The following is a 6,772-nucleotide window of genomic DNA, read 5'->3' as shown; positions in this document are numbered from 1 at the left end:
CCGGGGGGCGGCGAGGGGCCGGGGCGAGCGGGCGCGACAAAACCCTCGCCCAGCGGTCATGTGAGGGGCGGGGCGGGGCCGCCCGAGCGCCGCCAATCGCCGCGCGGCGCCGCCGCTCGATTCCATGGGTCGCGGACGCGGAGCTCGCCGCGAAGCGCCGCGGGCGGGCGGGTCCGGGGTGCATGCTCCCCGTGCACCGGCGGCACCGCGGGGCTGGACCGGGGCTGTGCCGCCGCTCTGGCTCTGCAGGGCCGCGTCCCGGCCGCTTGCCCTGGGCCTCGGCAGCGTTTGCGGTTCGCTCTGAGGCCGCTGTGCGCTGTGAGAGGACGTGCGCATGCAGAGAAGTTTAATATAGAGGCTTTCACTAATAAAGAAAAATAAAGAATAAAGATCTTGTCCATGTTTGCAATAAGCACAGAGGGGGAGAACTGAGCTGCGCTGCTCTCACTGCACGTGTCCTGAGGCTGGCGGTGCCCTTGGGGTGGGCTCGTGGTGTCCCTGGGGGAGAAAAGAGCCGCTGGTGTGGAGGGCGGGAGAAGACAGGGATGGGCAAGAAACTTGGTGGATTTGGGACTGGAAGGAGGTATAAACTGGGATGGCTGCTGGATTGCAGCCTGGAAAGTATTGATTAGGGAAAAAAAGAAAACAACCCAAAACCCAAACATGAAGGCTGGCTTGGCAAGGAAAGGGGAGATGGGGAAGAAGAGACTGAAGCGGGAAGATGGCAATGAAAATAGCAGGCAGATGCCTGAGGAGCTCTGGGCTCAGCCAGGAAGGGCCTCCTGGAATGACATATTCCTGTTTCTGATGCTGTGGTAGAACTGAGGATTTTGAATAATCAGGCTTTAGGAGACATCCCCAGCTATGGGAGAAGAAAAGAAGGCTGAAAATGACAATAAAGCACATTGACCTGATACACTGAGACAGCTGGAGTGTAGATGGTGTTGACAAGAAAGCAGTTCTGAACTCTTGAGGAAGTGGCAATAATGCAATTTGTTATCAAATGGCAGTTAATTTCTCTCAGTTTTGTACTTGCAATACCAAACTTTTCCATCGAGCACCACAAAACCAAAGCTGATGTATCAGGGCCGCCACAGAAACCAGGGCGTCAAACAAATGAGGGTCCCACACACAAGTGCTCGTGTGGTCAGACACGTTCGCTGCTTCTTTGCTTTTCTTTGTGTGCTTAATAACTGCACCCAGAACCCACTTACCATGTGTATTACATACCTGCACATGCAATTGTCTAAGCAAGGTTGCATCTGAATGTCAAAATTTATATAATTTCAAAACACTTAGAATAAATTTATATTTAGCCTTTGGGCTTAATTATTGAAAATTTATTTGAGGAAATAAACTTTAATAATTGAGCCAGCACTTGCTGTAGGCTGTGGGGGAATGTCCAGTAGCAGCAGCACAGATGAAACCACAAATTCTGAAAGCAGCAAGTCTTTGCTCTGTCTCAGCTTCACCACAAAGAATGGGGCATTTCAGAGGCGAGGGAGAGTCCTGGTCTGGGGAATTTTGTATTTCCTCAGGCTTCACTATTTTAGTTCAAAATCCTGTTTTTAAAAAGTGATCTCTCAGGGAGTTAGGAGCAATTACATTAGGAGGATTTGACTATTAGCAGACAGACATTGAATTAGGCTTTAATTAATTGGAAGAGGAGAAAATGACTGGTCTGATCCATGCAGTTGGTGTGGTGGAGTGTCACCTTCTGTATCTGCTGCAATATTTACTTCAGGATATGTAGTTTTATACATAAACATTGAGCTGTTCAAACACCCCCCTTGTTCTGAGTGAAAAATCCTGAATATTTTGATCTCTTTCTTGCACATAGGAAATGGACTGTAAAACAGCTAAATGTTCTGCAGACATAACAGGAAGGCTGATTAACTTGTTTCCTTTATGCCAATTTAGTGAAGCTTGAAATGAAATCTAATGGTAGCTATCGTAACGAGCAAATCCCTTTCTGTTAATAACACAAGAAAAGTAGCAACTGGTGTGGGATTAAAGGAGCAGTATAATTTATATAATTTAGCATAATGAAAAACATATTGGTTTGCACCAGAAATATCATCATTAATGTGAGAACGCAGATTATTCTTTCTTTGTTTGTACCTGGTTACTTTGCCCTCCCTGTGCCTCCATCCCTGCCATGTAACAGCCTTCCATGGGCTTCCACAGGTGGTGATGTGACATCATTTTACCTGATCTCAGCAGACTGTGAGTCTGTCATTGTCACAGACTGTCACAGGGGGACTGACGTGGGGTGTGTGCATCAAGGCTGACCCCAGTGACTGCACAGCAAGAGATGAGGCAACCACAAAAGCTGCCCAAAGGGCTCCTGCCCTTGTGTGGAATCCCTGGGGAAACGAATTCCACCTGCAGAGAGTTGGTACAAGCACCTCATGTTCTTATACGGGAGGAGGTTTGTCTAACAAAGCCCACATGCTCCAGCCATCTGAATGTGTTAAAAGGTTGTTAAAAGCAAGGTACTCTTGCATTTGCACAGTGATATTCTCCTCTTGCCCAGCCAACTGACAGAAGCTTGATTTTGGCACCGTTCTCCCTGAATAAAGAATTTTTGGGCAGTTCCCAAAGCCTATCTCTTCTTTGAAGCTCTGAAGGAAACAAAATGAAACAGTTCCTCTCCTTTAGCAAATCCTTCAGCTTTCCTTAGAAAAAAAAAATTAGTGTTTGGGGTCAGGTATTGTCTGATTCCTCTTAAATTCCATAAGCTATTATATTCAGTACTTGTAGGATTCAACCTCATCTTATTTATCAAGAGTATTTTCTTTATTGATTGTGACAGTCTTAAAAACCAGTAAAATTTATGTGATAGTTGGACTTCAGTAACATAAACTCACACTCATATGCAAACTCAGCTACTTTCCTTTAACGATAGAAGACTGAATGATTGTTACCAGAATGCAGAGAAAATGCCTTATCCTTTTGCTTGCTAGAGAGAAATGCTTTTGCATTTGGCATGATTTTGGGAGCCGCTGATGGATGGCAAGCTGATCCTGGTTTTCTAAGACATTCCTTATGTTTATTGCTGGATGGGAGAATAAGGACTGTAATGTTTCTGTAGGGCATTAGTTTTACCATGTTGCACCAAGTCTGATGTCAGTCATTTTAAGAAGGTATTGATATGTACTGAGAACAAGTATGCAAAACCTTATGATTTCTTTTTAAAGCTTTAGTTCATCAAGGAATATGGATTTATGCCTAATTTCAAATGTAGAGGCTGTTCAATAACTTTCGTTCACATCATATGCTTAATCCTCTGTGAATCCTTTATCAGTTTCAGCTGGTTAGGTATTATATCTGTAATCAAACTTTTCTTAACCCAGGGACTTGCAAAAATTGGAGAACATGTGTGGCCAGAAGTGCCACTGTTTAATGAATCACTGAGTAACTTAATGTTTCTGATTCCTGGTGCAGAAGAGTAGAGATTGTGATAAAAAGAAGGAAGAGATAATGCCTAGGACATGCAGTAATCACGACTTTAATGTATTTTTATTCATTCTTTTAGATATCTCTTAACCGAAGGGCAATTCCTGTATTTTTTTCCAGGGACAAGATTGTGTCAGAACCAATTATTCCTTTCCAGGAGGCAGAGGAAGGATTTGGTACCATTTCATGTGGAAGGGATGGAAAGAGGAATATATTAATGCTGGCCAGCGAGGTCACATATTCACTTGGCAGAGGGGAATGAACCGCAGGGGCCTTCTTGGGACTGTGCCAACAACTGAGAGTTACAGCTGTTTTTTCCTTCTCATGCAGCCCCAGTCTGTAGCCTGGGGACCAGGGATTTGGGATCTGGTCACCATAATGAAGACCATACTTTGTTCAGCCCAGTGCTTCGGCTGTGTGTGTGAGCCTGCCCAGGGACAGGACAGGGAGGGCTCCGAGAGCTCTGTGCTGCTTGCTCTGAAAAAACGCTCCTTATCTAAGCTGTGAGAAAGCTCTGAGCAGATGGCAGCGTTTCTGAGCCGCCGGGTTTCTGGAGGAGGTGGTGGTAGGAAACCAAACCAATAAATGCTGCTGCAGGAAACTGCTGAGTCAAGACCGGGGAAATCACGTGAAATGCCAAAAAAAGAACGCTTGGTGGGGCGGTGAAGAGATCAGAGAGCAGGTTGCAGCAGAGGGCTGCAAAACTTCCTGCTAAAGCCCTGTGAAATCTGGTGTTGTGACACAGCTGGAAAAACACATTCCCGGCGTAGCAGGCCGGAGCAGAGGCACAGGCGGCGTTTTGTCACAGCCTGTTAAACAAACACGGCTCACACACACGCGGCTTGGTTTAGTCATGTGCTGGTGCTCTGGCGGGGGGGAAAGCGGGGCAGGAGCTGGGCTTGGACACGGTGCTGGGGCAGCAGCTGCTCCTGTGCTGTCCCGCTGCTGTGGGATGCGGGGCGAGGCGTGCCCCTGCTGTTGGGCTGCCCTGTTGTGCTCAGAGGCATTTCCAGCTGCTGCTGGATGTGACACGTGCTGGAGCGCTCGGCAGCTGGGTTAACATGTGGCAGCAGATGAGATTTATGCGTTCTGTGAGTCACGACAAACTGCTTCTACATGCAGATCTGTTTAACGTGAAAAAAGAACTTGTTTGACCGACAGCTCAACATGTTCTCTGGGCTCGTTACAGCGAAGTAGAAAAGTGTCAATACTCTTCGCTTTTGTGGTTTTATCGACACACATTGAGAACTTGCTGGAGATACATCTGTCAGCTTCAGAGCAGAAATTATTGTGTGAAAATGGCTCTGCACAGGAGGCACCTCCCACTTCCAGCTCTTATGAAACATGTGTTGGCTGTAACATTTTCGGAGAGATTTCTGCAGGAAAGGAAGTTATATCAAAAACACAGGGTTGGGAGGGAGATTATGTAGTACACAGTCATTTTCATATCTGGATATTTTAACGGCAGGATTTCAGGGCTACAGGATCCCTTGTGACCCAGAATAACATTACATCCCTTTTACAGAGAGCGTAACGATATCTGTAATTAGTCTATAGTTCCCAGCTCTGACAGAGGTTGGAAACCAGGTCTGGCAAACCCTGAGCTAATGCCTGTTTGGACTGCATTGTCCTGAGCCCTTTTGGAGAATGATCTCTCTGCAGTTTGAGGTTGTGTGTCTGCTGTGCTTTTGGAGCTAGAATTTGAAGCAGCAGCTGCTGCTGTAGGAATCAAAAGAAACTGAAGGGATATGCAGAAGGTGCCAGTTCTGCAAGTGACAGAATCGCAGCTCTGTGGTTGCAGAACCATTTCTCTGGAGGAGTGAGCCTGACCTAGTCCCTGACCACATCCTACAGCTTTACCTGTGCGGTCACAAGGTTTCAGCTCATCTCTGCAGAGGCTCTGTTTTGTAATCTTTGTTCCCATCTCGTGCCCAAAAGGAGCTGTACCTCCTCCCCAGCATGTGGCAGAACTTGGCCTGCACAGTGTCTTGCCCAGCCTTTAGTGAAAATGAGTAAAGCAGCCTTGCCTCAAACTGGCACCAACTGAAGGACTTGGTGGATGTACTTGGGGGACTGTCAAAAGTGACAAAGGTATCTGTTTTTGACCATGGTAACAAATTGTTCTCATATGTATCTCAAGCTTCAGAGACTACATAAGGGTAAAACAGAACAGGCATTGTGATAATTTTGTGTGAGGTTTGGTCCAGAAGGAGGAAGAAAACCTACATATTAAATGCATATCTCGCAAATAACTCAGCACTGATATTTCACCCTGCATTAAATCTACTTACTGCTCCAAATAGTAAAAAGAAATCTATTCCATATCATTGTAGATGCAGTTTACTTGTATGCTTGCCCTTGTCTGCAAAGTCATAGTGACTAAGCTTTGCAAAGAAGCCCGGGAGCCCTTGAGCCCTGCAATGGCCTGGGCATTATTGTCAGCCTGACACCTGACTCTCTGCGTACCTTGATTGCATAAAGCATCTAAATGTTGGATCTACTGGAAAAGCAGTTACTGCAACTTCCTTGCTACTGCAAATACCATTAGATGGAACAGAATCTGTACACTTTTTGGAAACAACAAAATTTCATAGCAAGCTACAGTGACTCAGGCATTTTAACACAGAAGCACCTAGTGACATCCCTGCTTTCCTCCAGCTCTAAAAGGCTTTTCAGGCTGACAAACAACTGGTTGTTTTAAGGAGTAAGCTAAAGAACTATCATCAATGTTATAGAGGAATTAGGTTAAGTATATTCTCTCTGAACAGTCTCATTTAGCACTGGCTAATGAAGAGGCTGCAGAAGCCTCAGGCCACAAGAGCTGACCAAACATAAACTTCTGATAAAACAATGCTGCTAACAAAGAACTCCCTGAATTCAGCAGATAGGAGCAGAATGAAGATGATAAGGACCCAGGAGACAATTCCAAGGTAATAAAGTAACTTCAGAAGGCGGCCAGCCCAGTGACAGTGAAATCCAGTAAGAGATCAAGAGACCACGGGCCAGAATTTAGTGATTGACTTGGGGATCAGGTGATGGGTGACATGGGTGTAACTGAGAGGTGTGAACTGGGGTAAGGGTCTCTCTCTGGAAGCACCAGCTTGAGCTGTAACTAAAGAACTAACAAGACTAATTGAAAACACTCATTTGGACTTGGAATTCTCACTGGGGTCCCAGGGTCAGATCCAGTTACTGTGGCTGGCTTGTGTAAATCTGTAGTAATCAATGAAAATTTAGTATTTGCTGGATTTGAACTACTTTTCCTAAGCTTAAGACAAGGGGTTTATCTATGGTACTGCAATGCCCTACTGCT

This window comes from Neopelma chrysocephalum, unplaced genomic scaffold, assembly GCF_003984885.1.
Source record: "Neopelma chrysocephalum unplaced genomic scaffold, ASM398488v2 Primary Assembly neopelma1_73b, whole genome shotgun sequence".
In the NCBI taxonomy this organism is placed as follows: domain Eukaryota; kingdom Metazoa; phylum Chordata; class Aves; order Passeriformes; family Pipridae; genus Neopelma; species Neopelma chrysocephalum.
This window is presented reverse-complemented; position numbering follows the sequence as displayed.